Source organism: Peromyscus californicus, unplaced genomic scaffold, assembly GCF_007827085.1.
Source record: "Peromyscus californicus insignis strain IS unplaced genomic scaffold, ASM782708v3 Scaffold_12__1_contigs__length_115047231, whole genome shotgun sequence".
Classification (NCBI taxonomy): domain Eukaryota; kingdom Metazoa; phylum Chordata; class Mammalia; order Rodentia; family Cricetidae; genus Peromyscus; species Peromyscus californicus.
In genome coordinates, this window is record NW_026294413.1 from 13769023 (window position 1) to 13783116 (window position 14094).

Below are 14094 nucleotides of genomic sequence, written 5' to 3' on the forward strand. Positions count from 1 at the left end.
AGGAGTAGATACCTAGAAGATAGCATAATATTTTCCCTGCAGCTGGGAGTTATGCATGGATGTGAACTGCCAAGATTGTGTGCTGGGGAGTTAGATGAGTTCTTCTGGAAAAGCAATCAGCACTCTTAAAGACTGAATCCTCTCTTCTGATCCAGATATAACCAAGATTTTCTGACCTCCTAACAATCCAAAATTTTCAAAATCAATGTGCCAAGGCTATGACGTTGCTTGTCAGGCAGCCAATCCTGGATGTGTGTCAACATGGAATTCTGAAAAGCTTTCTATTGATCTCCTGATGCTGAACACAAAATCTTGTGGTGCCTTTTGCAGTAGAATTCTTTTCCCTCTTAATGAACACATTTTAGCTACATTATTTTCTCTGACTGTAATGTTAGTTTGTGTTACAGTCCTTAAGGAAATTTCGATCTCTCTCTCTATTCCTACTCTTGTCTCTCTATAATATGCTATTGTCTTTAATCTGTTTATGAATCAATCTAATGAGGTGATTAATCCTGTTCTATCTCCAAGCTTTTCTTTCCAGATTGTTGTCAATGGTACAAAATATGCCAGGACTGGCATATTGGAGATTAAATCCCACAATGAATTATAACAGTTTTTCAGAAGCACCTTTTTGTTACAAGATTCTGCGTAAATGAGTTACTTAGTAGTTGATTACTTGAATAATTCAATGAAATATTGTTTGTTTTTCAAATTTTGCCACAAACAAAGAACAACCAAAAGCACAAGTTTTAGCAGTCTCCACTGCTTTTCTTGTGTGTCCTAAAATTCAATACCTGTGTTCTCCAGTATTTGGGTGGTCGATCTTTTTATTTCTGACATATACTTATTGTTCTATAGCAAATATTTCGTGTGAGCTTTTAACACACACACACACACACACACACATATATATATAAAACATTAAAAAGATGTATTATCTATAATACCTATAATTTACTTGATTTAGCTAGCTTATAAAAGGCTGAATATTGAAATTTTAATTTTCATACATATGTATGTATGTATGTATGTATATCATAACAATATCATTGGCCCTACTTGTCCTGTCTTGTCTCACATCAAACCCATTGCTTGTCTCTTTTTTTTTCTTCTTAAATACTTTCCTTCTAATGATGTTATATGTGTTTCATAATTCACCAGTCTCCTATTATTTCCCTTTAAATTACTTTTTCCCCTTTTATGGTGATATTTTATTTGTGATGATTTTATTTGTATGTTAATAAATAAAGTTACCCTGGGGGTCAGAGCTAATAGCAAGCCATAGCAGAAGTCTGGCAGTGGTAGCACATGCCCTTAATCCCGATCACATGACAGTCAGATCTCTATGTGTTCAAGGACACCACCAGCATGGAGACACATGCCTTTAATCTCAATACCAACCATAGATGACCTGGAGGTCTGTATAGAAAGGTAGTGATGAGGAGGTCATGTGGTTGGGTTTACAATCAATGAGAAGGCAGAACAGAAAGTCAATAAAATGACAGATACACAGGAAGTAGGCCTCTTTCTCAGGAAAAAATGGCAGTGGCAGCGAAGGGTAAGAAGGCGGTTTTAAGTCTCAACTCTTAGTTACTGCTCTGACCTCTTGGGCTTTTAACTCTGCAATTGGCTCTGTGTTTCTTATTTAATAAGACCATTACATCTACACCCTTTCATATACTACATATTTACAAACACATATATTTATTTACATGTAAATTTAAATATATTCTATATGAGTGAAATGCATATAATTATCCTTACATTATGACCCCCAGTTGCACCCATTTTTTTTCTGTAGGCTTGTAATTTCTGTATTCATCCCAACTAAATAAAATCCCATTTTGGATATACACTAGAATCTCTTCCATTCCTCAGATGAACATCTAGGTACATTTAATTTTTTAAGAATTATGAGTATGTAATAAATAATCATGCTATAAATTATATCTATAGTATTATGACTTCAGGTTTCTACACAATAATGGAATGATAAGGCAATTTTATTTTTGGAATATTGAAGAGCCTGCATAGTTATTGCCATAGTGTCCATACTAGTTTATATTCCTACAAGTAGCACATAAGAGTTTATATATAAATAAGTACACTGCTATCAAATTTTTGTGCCACCTTGAACTGAGCACTTTTTAAAAAATACGATAAATATTTTTGTTTCTCCAATATTATAAGTTAAATTGTTGACTAGATTTAAAATTAGGAAAAACTTTAATAATATTATTGTTACAGTCAATCAAAATAAAGCTATAACATATACCTATTGCTATAGAAACATGAAATTTTGGAAAGATAATATATCAGGTTTTAATATTAAAATAATATATTATTATTTGTATATAACATTATTAATTTTATTCACAGACAGAGGAAGAAAAAATCAACTCACCATTCCAAAGCTGAGCAAACAAAATATACTAAGTTATTTAACAAGAAAGCCAACACCAGCAAAGGATGTTGTGAAGCTTCTTCTGGAAAAATATAAAGTTTTATCTGAACCTGTTAAATACTTCATCCAGGAGAAACAGAACAATAAAATTAATAATGTGTTCCCTTACAATACAGAAACAAGCCAGATGATGGATCAGACAGGATGGCAGATAGTAAACCTGAAAAATGTTGGAACAGATAACAATAAGACTAAGAATGTTCCTCAAAGGCAGGAAAAAGAGAAAGTAAAATTAATAAAAAGAACAATGATTGTGATTTAGGTAACACTGAGTGGTTTATCTTTAAGAGGTATGAAGGGATGGTGAATGTCTGTTTGTTCAGAGTGAATTTGAGATAAATAAATAAACAAAATAAATTGGTAGAAACAAAACTTTATGTCACTTTTAGTTTTGCAACATATTATAAATCAAACGCTGCTGAATCTTAAAATTCTAAAGCACAAACAACCTCTATAAAACTGAGAAATGACCCCTACAACTGTCTACCATGCAGATGCACAACCAAAATGGTGAGTGTTATGTGCTCGGCTAAATTGAAAATATAATTATAAAACCAAAAATATATTGGATTAGGATGCTCTAGAGAACAGAACTTATAGAATGAATGAATCAATCTTGTGTGTGTGTGTGTGTGTGTGTGTGTGTGTGTGTGTGTGTGTGTTTGTGCGCGTGCGCGCGCGCGCGCGTGCTATATCATCTATCTAACATCTCTAAATGGGTTCTGTTAGAGTGGCTTACAGACTACTGCAACAATGACTATCTCCTGATCAAAAGGGAAAGAATCTAGTAGTTGTGCAGCTCACAATGCTGGATATCTCAATTGATCTTCAGTCTAGTTTGAAATCTTTAAATAGTTTCTAATATCAATGAAATAATGCCCCGGCATCAAGATGGATGAACTTGCTAAAGAGAGTGAGGACAATCAGGTAAATAGCAAAAGCTTCAATCATTCATGTCCTTTTCTATGTGCTGCCACCATAAGGTCTGGATCTAGTTTAAGGTGGGACTTCCTGCCTAAAATACTCTAGCCAAGGAAATTCCCTCTTGATTTTGTCCAGCTATGTGCCTATTTAGTAGATTCCAGATATATTCCATAGAATTATTCTAAAGGACTGTGACTCATATTTTTGAGGTTCTCACTCATAGAAAATGTGTCAGGAACTTATTCGTAGATGTATGATTCACTCTAAAACAGACAATGGTATCAGTCTCCTCAGAACAATTGAAATTACTGTCCTCCATTCTTAGTCCATATTTATGGGACAAAGCTAGGTCCTGGTTGGGAACTCTCTCAGTTCAAAGTGAACCGTACCATAAGACAGAAACGACAGCCATTTTTATTTCCTTGCTTTTCATTCCTGCCTTTTTCCCCCCGAAAATTTGGATCATAATGATGTAGTACAGCCATGCAATGTCTTTGCATTGAAAACACTTGTATACCAATTCCTATTATTATGTTTGAAAAACTGTACATTTCTCATATTTCACCTGAGATAATCTTTGTCCACATAATATTCTTTTCCACAGACACAGAAAACTACATCCTGGTTTGTAATTGAGGTATTTCTCCCCATTAGCAATTTAATTTGCTATTCAAGCAAAACAAAGCAGTGTTAATCCTGTACACTCTTATCTCTTTTAGGAGCAATGCATGACAGAAACAATCTCACTTCTACAAATATGATGTTTTTAATTCTTACTTTTCTACTATCAAAGAAAATTTCATGGATCTTCATTTTTTTCTAGTACAATTAATTGTATTATAAAGGACAGTTAGGAGGTGGGCATGGAGGCACATGCCTGTGTTGTAATACTCAGAAGCTGAGACAGGAAGATTGAGACTGAATTTAAGGCTAAATTGTCCTATATAGTATCACCTTTCACAGAAATGGTAAAGCAAAGAGAAAAACAAGCTAGCATATGCACTTTTAAGCAAATTTTGTAAATAAGTTTGATTCAACATGCTATTCTTTCATATTATATCAGTGTTATCCATTTTTCTGTTACTGTATCTGTCTTTGATCATGTACTTGATCATTTAGACTGTATTTTATAAATTATTGAGCCATTTATTTGCTAAAACCTATAAATTGCATTGAAAGTTAAGACTCCTGGTTTATTGGGAAATATTAACCAGGGAAAACAGACAGAAGGAAAACAGCCATTTAACAGAGAAGAATAATGCATTTAACAAATTTCAATTGCTCCATGTTGCTAGGAGACAGTCTACTTGCATGGAAGACAGTTTGGGAGATTGGAAGAATTAGTCTATCAAAGAACTAAGTGGAATTCCATCTGCTGCATCTGTTCATTGCCTCTTCCACAACCATCAAAATTTACCCCACATGAAATTACCTTACCTGACATTTCAGTAACACTACTCACAAATCTAAGACTCATGAACAAAGACAGCTACCCCTGGAAAGACAGTGTTAACTCTTGCACTGTGACAGGTCTTATTCATCACTATGCAATGAGGGAAGTAAAAGTGACCTAACTTTCTCTGAGGAAAAACACTGAAGGGCATTCTTTTTAGATGTGAAATATGAAAACTTATTAAGAGTTTGAAGGTAGATCACTTTATGAGCCTATTTGTTGAGAATGTAGTGAATTCCAGAAGACTTCCTGAAGCTTTTCATAGTTCTACCTTGTTCTGACATATTTGTTCTTTTGGTAGTCACTACCCAGCTCCCAAATAAATACTAGAGGCTTATTCTTTTTTTTAATTTAATTTAATTTTATTTATTTATTTATTATTTATTTATTTTATTAATTTATTTTGCAATACAATTCAGTTCTACATATCAGCCACGGATTCCCTTGTTCTCCCCCCTCCCGTCCTCCTCACCTTCCCCCCAACCCCCCCCCCCATTCCCATCTCCTCCAGGGCAAAGCCTTCCCCACAGACTGAGGTCAACCTGGTAGACTCAGTCCAGGTAGGTCTAGTCCCCTCCTCCCAGGCCGAGCCAAACAATCCTGCATAGGCCCCAGGTTTCAAACAGCCAACTCATGCAATGAGCACAAGATCTGGTCCCACTGCCTGGGTGCCTCCCAAACAGATCAAGTCAATCAACTGTCTCATCCATTCAGAGGGCCTGATCCAGTGGGGACCCCTCAGCCATTGGTTCATAGTTCATGTGTTTCCATTCATTTGGCTATTTGTCCCTGTGCTTTATCCAACCTTGGTCTCAACAATTCTCGCTCATATAAACCCTCCTCATTCTCGCTAATTGGACTCCCAGAGATCCACCCGGGGCCTAGTCATGGATTTCTGCATCCAGATCCCTCAGTAGTTGGATGAGGTTTCTAGCACAACAATTAGGGTGTTTGGCCATCCCATCACCAGAGTAGGTCAGTTCGGGTTGTCTCTCGACCATTGCCAGCAGTCTGTTGTGTGGGTATCTTTGTGGATTTACTTTACAAAACAATTCAGTTCTACATATCAACCACGGATTCCTTTGTTCTCCCCCCTCTCACCACCCTCCCCTTTCCCTCAGTCTATCCCCTTTTCCCACCTTCTCCAGAGCAAAGCCTCCCCAGAGGACTGAGATCAACCTGGTAGACTCAGTCCAGGCAGGTCCAGTCCCCTCCTCCCAGGCCGAGCCAAGCAAACCTGTATAAGCCCCAGGTTTCAAACAGCCAACTCATGCAATGAGCACAGGACCGGGTCCCACTGCCTGGATGCCTCCCAAACAGATCAAGCCAATCGACTATCTCACCCATTCAGAAGGCCTGATCCAGTTGGGGGCCCCTCAGCCATTGGTTCATAGTTCATGTGTTTCCATTTGTTTGGCTATTTGTCCCTGTGCTTTATACAACCTTGGTCTCAACAATTCTGGCTCATATAAACACTCCTCTTTCTCGATAACTGGACTCCCGGAGCTCCACCCAGGGCCTAGCCGTGGATCTCTGCATCCAGTGGGCATATACCCAAGGAATGCCCGATCATACCACAAGAGCACTTGCTCAGCTATGTTCATATCAGCATTGTTTGTAATAGCCAGAACCTGGAAACAACCTAGACGCCCTTCAACTGAAGAATGGATAAATAAAATGTGGTACATATACACAATGAAATACTACTCAGCAGAGAAAAATAATGACATCATGAGGTTTGCAGGCAAATGGATGGATCTAGAAAAAATCATCCTGAGTGAGGTAACCCAGACTCAGAAAGACAAACATGGTATGTACTCACTCATGGGAGGCTTATTCTTAATTATGAATGCTCAACCTTAGCTTGGCTTGCTTCTTGCCAGCTTTTCTTAAATTATCCCATCTACATTTTGCCTCTGGGCTTTTTCCTTCTCTTACATCTGTATATCTTGCTTTCACTCTTAACTCTGTGGCTGGCTATGTGGCTGTGTGGCTGTGTAGCTGACTCCTAGCATCATCCTCTCCTTGTTCTCTTGCTCTTTCTTTCCTCCTTCCAGATTTCTCCTATTTATTCTCTTTGCCTGCTAGCCCCACCTATCTTTTCTCTTTCTTTGTTATTGGCAATTCAGCTCTTTATTAGACCATCAAGTGTTTTAGACAGGCAAAGTAGCACAACTTCACTGAGTTAAACAAATGCAGCATAAAATAATGGGACACATCTTTGCATCATTAAGCAAATGTTTCACAGCATAAACAAATAACACATCTTAAAATAATATTCTACAGTAAATGACCTCTATATCAAGAATGTCAAGTCTTTTAAGAAATTGCAGAAGATATTAGAAGATGGAAAGATCTCTCATGTTCATGGATCAGTAGGATTAACATAATAAAAAAGGCCATCCTAGCAAAAAAATCTACAGATTCAGCATACTCTCCATCAAAATTTTAACACAATTCTTTACAGACCTTGAAAAACAATATTCAACTTTACATGGAAAAAAAACAAGGTGACTAAAATAATCCTGTACAATAAAAGATTATCCAGAGTTATCACCATCTCTGATTTTAAGCTGTACTACAGAGATATAGTAATAATACTGCAAGGTTTTGGCATAAAAACAGACAGATTGATTGACAGAATCAAATAGATCCACACAACCTTGAACATCTGATTTTTGATAAAGAAGACAGAAATATTCTATTGAAAACAGAAATCATCTTCAACAAATGGAGCCAGTCTAACTGAATGTCTACATGTAGAAGAATGCAAATAGAACAGTATCTATCACCATGTACAAAACTTAAATCCAAGTGCAACATAAAATCCGATACACTGAATGTGATAGAAATCAAAGTGGGGAATAGCCATGAATGCACTGGTACAGGAGAAAACTTCCCTAACAGAACACCAATAGCAAAAACACTTGACAACTAATAAATCGACAGTTAATAAATGGGACCTCATGAAACTGAAAAGCTTCTGAAAGGCAATGGACACGATCTAAAGGACAAAATGGGAGATTTTTTTTTTTTTTTTTGCAGCCTGGGTGGGGGGCAGCCTCCAGTAGCAAAGGGATCAAAGGGAATCCATGTAGTCTCCCTGCATAGTATGACGTAATTATATGACGGGAGAAGGAGAAAGGAACACACTCTCAATGTTTTCCTTCTAACTAACTTGTTGTTTTCTTCCTAATTCTCTCATTCTTGATATTTTCCTTCTAACTCTATCTTTATTCTTGATATTTTCCCTCCAATTCTTTCCCTTACAGCATATATACTCCAGAAAAATCTTTCTGCAATTTAAAATTTACAATATTGTAGCTAGAGTTTTCCTGCTTGGCCCATAGTCAGGACAAGTCTCTCTCACCTGCCAGTCCCACAGCCGCTCAGACCCAACCAAGTAAACACAGAGACTTATATTGGTTACAAACTGTATGGCCGTGGCAGGCTTCTTGCTAACTGTTCTTACAGCTTAAATTAATCCATTTCCATTAATCTATACCTTGCCACATGGCTCATGGCTTACCAGCATCTTCACATGCTTGCTGTTTGTCATCGTGGCAGCTGGCAGTGTCTCTCTCTCAGCCTTCCACTTCCCAGCTTTATTCTCCTCCTTGTCTTGCCTATACTTCCTGCCTAGCCAATGGCCAATCAGTGTTTTATTTATTGACCAATCAGCAACACATTTGCCATGCAGAACATCCCACAGCACAATATGTTTACATTCTATTTTCCAAGTGAATTATTACAATAAATACAAGTAAAAAACAGCATGTTTTCCATAACCCTTACATGATTAAATATTTTACATACTACAGGTGAAAAACAAATTATCCTCAAGAACCCACATACACACATACCCAAGGCACTTGTTTTAAACTACCAGAGTGTAAGCAAGCAAAGCAAACTTCTTAGTCAGTTCTTTTACAGGCAGGCTGCATTTTGCAGTTATAAAGATAGGACCAATCACTTTATTACTTATACTGAAAGGAAATCTTATAGAGAATCACAAACCTAAATTTTTATACATGAAAACCAATCAATCACTTCTACTATACATCTTTAGTGTGCATACCCACTTATCAATAGTATTTTATATCAGGAAATTGAGGGCAGAAATGGATATAAGGAATTAATTATCGCCTTTGGTCATCAACCAATCCTATCAAGAAAGGCACATCAGGTAATGATAATTGGACTGTTTTTTTCTTATTTCCTGACATTAAGGAGTTCCTCAGTCAACTATGTGCCCTTCTAAAACTTTAGATTGCCTTCTTGGGTTTTTCATAATCTCTTAGTTTAACTTTGTTATTTTCAAAGCTTTGTTTCATCTATGATGCAATCAAAAACCTGTGAACACACCTTCCCACATTAAGATTAGAAGAATGTAAATGAACTGGGCTACTGGGATTCAACTGTTTTTCTTAAACATTAACCTACGCTACAGTCTATATGGCTACTCAATATAAAGTTTTGCATTCTGGCTGTGTGACACTTCCTTGTTTTATTCTTTGATCACTGAAACTCTATTTAAAATAACATTATTATTATCAATTAGAGAGTACAGCTTAGGAAAAAATTATCTTCATAATAACCAACAGATAAAAATGCCCGATAGAATGGGATATTTCCAAGAAATGATCATACTGCATTAAAGGCAGTAGGGAATCTCCCTATGGCCGTTCACACTATGCCAGATACCAGAGGAAGACAGCAGCAGCCAACACATAAAGGAACAGCAGAACTAAAGGACATTCTGGGGTCTGGGGTCTCGGGAACTTCCTTATCCAAGATTTACCACTCAGTGTTTTGTTTTCTGGTTGGCTGATCCCCTGAAGTCAATTAACATCTGTTACTTCTCTGACACAGCCACCAGCAGATTTTCCCCAACTCCACATCTGTCAGAGTGCTAGTATTATATAAGGAACTCAAGGAACTAGACCTAAACAAACCAAGTGATCCAACTTAAAATGAGGTACAGATCTAAATAGATAATTATCATCAGAGGAATCACAAATGCCCTAGAAACACTTAAATTTTCAACATCCTTAGCCATCAGCGAAATGCAAATCAAAATGACTTTCAGCTTTCGTCTAACACCTATCATGATGGCTAAGATAAGTAATACAAGTGACAGTTCATATTGGTGAGGATGTGGAGCAAGAAGAACACTCCTCCATTGCTGGTGGGAATTGTACAGCTTGTTGTACAGTTGTACTTTGTAAACTTGTAGAGCTACTTTGGAAACCAATATGGCAGTTCCTTTGAAAATTGGGTATCAGTGTACCTCAAGACCTTCTTACCAGTCCTGGACATAAACCTCAAGTATGCATAATCCTGCCAGAATGGTTCTTGCTCAACTCTTTTTGTAGCAGCTTTATTCATAGTAGCTAGAAACTGGAAACAACCTAGGTGTCTCTTAACTGAAGAATGTATGAAGAAATGATAATACATTTACACAATGGAGAATTTCTCATCTGTTAAAAAATAATATCATGAAATTTGCAGGCATATTAATGGAGCCAAAGTACTATTTTAATTAGCTTCTATTACTGTGATAAAATACCTGAGAAAAACAAATTCTAAGGAAAAAAGTCTCATTTGGATCCATGGTACTACAGGCTTAAGTTAATAATTGTTTGGCTCTATATAATTAGGAGAGAATTGGCAGAACATAGAAACAGAGAGTATTCTGAAGTGGTAATTCTCACATCACGGTGAGGATAAAAATAGAGAAAAATGGATGGAAGGGCAGTCCCTATTTTTCTTTGAACAGCTTTGTAGATGTAACCAACCTTCTTATTAAATAAGAAACACAGAACCAATGCAAAGAAGAAAGCCAAGAGGTCAGAGCTAAGAGCTAAAACCTTACCCTTCCTCTTGCAGTGGTCCTATCTCTCCGATCCAGAGCTACCCCTGTGTTAAAGTCTTTATATAGAGTTCCTGTCCTGCCTTCTCATTGGTTGTAAACCCAACCACATGACCGCCTCCTCATGGCCTGTCTGTATAGGCCTCCAGGTTTTCCATGATTGGTATTGAGATTAAAGGCATGTGTATCCAATAATGGCTGTATCCCTGAACACACAGAGACTTACCTAGCTCTGCCTACCAAGTGCTGGGATTACAAGCGTAGGCCACCACTGCCCTGCTTTCCTTTGACTTGCTAATAGCTCTGACCCCCGGCAACTTTATTTATTAACATACAAATAACATTTTAATACAAATAAAATATCACTATACAGCTTCTTCTCAGTGAACTGTTTTCCATTGAGTCTTATTAGCTAGAGTTTCCACATACACTTCTTTCTTCAGATTCCCATGTACATGTGATATATTCTAAATTACCATGTCCATTAAATCTGAGCATTTTCAACATACTATATAGTTACATATTTAGTGTTTATACTTCCCGGTGTTGATTTTCATTTACTTTGTTTTTGTTATAAAAGAGAGAGAAAGTGAAAAAGAACATGAAATTAAGTTTTAGGCAGGTAGGAAGGATCTGAGAGGAGTTAGGGAAGGGGGAAATAATCAAAAATTGTTTTTGAAAAAGACATATAAATACTTTTTCACAAAAAATCCATTTAGTCAGTTTGCATTTTAGGAAGTTTAAATAAGTAAAGTAATTCTCAGATAGAAGTTACATTATTATCACTTCACTTGTTTTAAAACTATTTTCACCCATTGCTATACCTTGTTGCATTCCATTATTTATTTGATATTTTGGATACACTTTGGACCTCTTTTCACTTACATTTTATTATCCATAGATAACTTATTTGTGATTACAATATGCCTAACATAACATATTAATAGTTGTATCTATGGTCACATAACACACTAATTTTTATCAATTGGGTCTCTCTACCAGCACTTTATAGTATTGACATCATAAATGAAAGTTAACTAGTTACATATTAAATAGTTTTATACTTATTTCCTTTTGTTCTTTTGAGTTTCAGATCATATTCTAGCATTGGGAATATGGCTCAATGGTCATGTTTTTTAGAACACAGCATTAGATCTCCAGTACCACAAAGCAATATGTTGTACAATGAAAGGTGTACAGAAATATTAGTATTGCAATATTCTTTACTAATAATATAATTGTTTCAATAAGGTTTGCATTTTGCATAAAAACAAAAATTATTGCCTAGCTCATTTTATTTTTATGTTTTTTTCTTTATTAAAATTTTTTTATTCATTTTACATACCAACCACAGGTCCCCTTCTCATGGTTCCTTCCGCTCCCCCCGCAGCCTTCTCCCAATAAAATCCTTCCTCCATTCCCTCCTCCAAAAAGGTAAGGCCTCCCATGGGGAGTCAGCAAAGCCTGGTACATTCAGCTGAGGCAGGTCCAAGCCCCTCCCCCCTGTATCAAAGCTGTGCAAGGTGTCCCACCACAGGTAGTGGGCTCCAGAAAGGCAGCTCATGCACCAGGGATAGATCCTGATCCCACCGCCAGGGGTCCTCTTAAGCAGATCAAGCTATACAATTGTCTTGCTTATACAGAGGGCCTAGTCCAGTCCCATGCAGGCTCCACAGCTGTTGGTCTAAAGTTCATGAGTTCCCACTAGCTTGGTTCAGTTCTATCTGTAGATTTCCCAGTCTTGATACCTCTAGCTCATAGAATCCCTCTTCCCTGTCTTGGACTGGACTTCTGGAGCTTCGCCTGGTGCTTGGCTGTGGATCTCTGCATCTGTTTCCATCAGTTACTGGCTGATGAAGGCTCTATGATCACAGTTAGGAGATACTCACCAGTCTGAATACCGAGAAAGTTCAGCTCAGTCACCTTCTCCGCTATTGCTCCCTCTATAAAGATATCTCTTTCATTGCTCTTCCACTCTGTCGCTGTTGCAGACTGACCATCCTGTTTCCTTATGTTGGCATCCCTTATCTCCTACCCTCTATTTCCCCCACTTCCCCCCAGTTTACTCAGGAGATCTCATCTATTTCCCCTTCCCAGGGCAATCCATGCATCCCTCTTATTGGTTAGCTAGCCTCTCTAGAGCTGTGGGTTATAGTCTGCTTATCCTTTGCTTTATATCTAGTATCTACTAGTTCATAAAAGGCAGGTAGGGTTCTGAAGAACACAGAATGTTTATCAATGTCTTAAAAACACATTTACTTTTCTATCTATGTATCTGTCGGTCTTTCTGTCTGTTTGCCTATGTGTCTGTCTATTAATCTACCATCTATCTATCCATTTAAGTTATCATCTCAATGTGAATTCTCTAATGTCCTAAAAAATCTCCATGTCACCAAACCTGACCACAAACTTGGAGTATTCACTTTTCAGCATACATTATTTTCTGAATAAAGGCATGAATCACCAACAAATCTTCTTCATTTTGACATTTATGTGAACATTTATGCCAAGCATGCATTTCTTGTTTAGCAGATTTGGTTTTCTTCCAATTCTACCAGGTTTTGGTCTGAAAGGTTTCTATAAAGGAACCCCCTTATTTTTATTCCTAAATATTTCTTTAACATTGTATGCAATGAATGATGTTTAAACTTATAAATATACATTACATTACATACAAGTATATATTCAGGTAGATTTCTCATAAACATATAATCCTTAGTCTAAAAGACTACTTTTGCTTTTTATTGAAGTGTAAGCAGCAATATATATGAATTATATTCTGTGCTGTGTATTAATGCTCAATTGATTAAAAAATTAGAAAAAAAAGTCAACAAAATTATACGGAATTTTATTAACAAAATCAATTCAAACTAAGCCGGTTTCATGTGCACAAATAATACACAAACATATGTGTAGTACATTCAATATAGTTAGAGATTTTAAACCTTATTAATTTTGTACAACTTTGGTTTCTATATATTATACTTGAAAATAAAGCAAAAATCAGTTACCCAAATTTTACATGAGAAATGTTCAAATATTACAAAAGTGAAATATAAAGGATTCATACCATTGGTATAAATGCATCAGATATGCAGAACACTTTTATAGTAACAACACCATGCAGACTATTCTGCCTAAGTAAATGACTCATGAAGAACTCGATATGGACTCTTTTGACATCAAGATAATCCAATTTCCTATTACAAATGGCCTAAATGGTTATCCTTTGCTACATTGATTGGATCACTCCTGTAGGCTGATGATTAATCAATATGCATGCTTAGCTTGCCTGTGCCTATCACCTCAGTCAATGAATTAATGATTTTCTGGAAATAATAGGTTATATGCACTGAAACCATGTTTTGTAACTAGTAACTA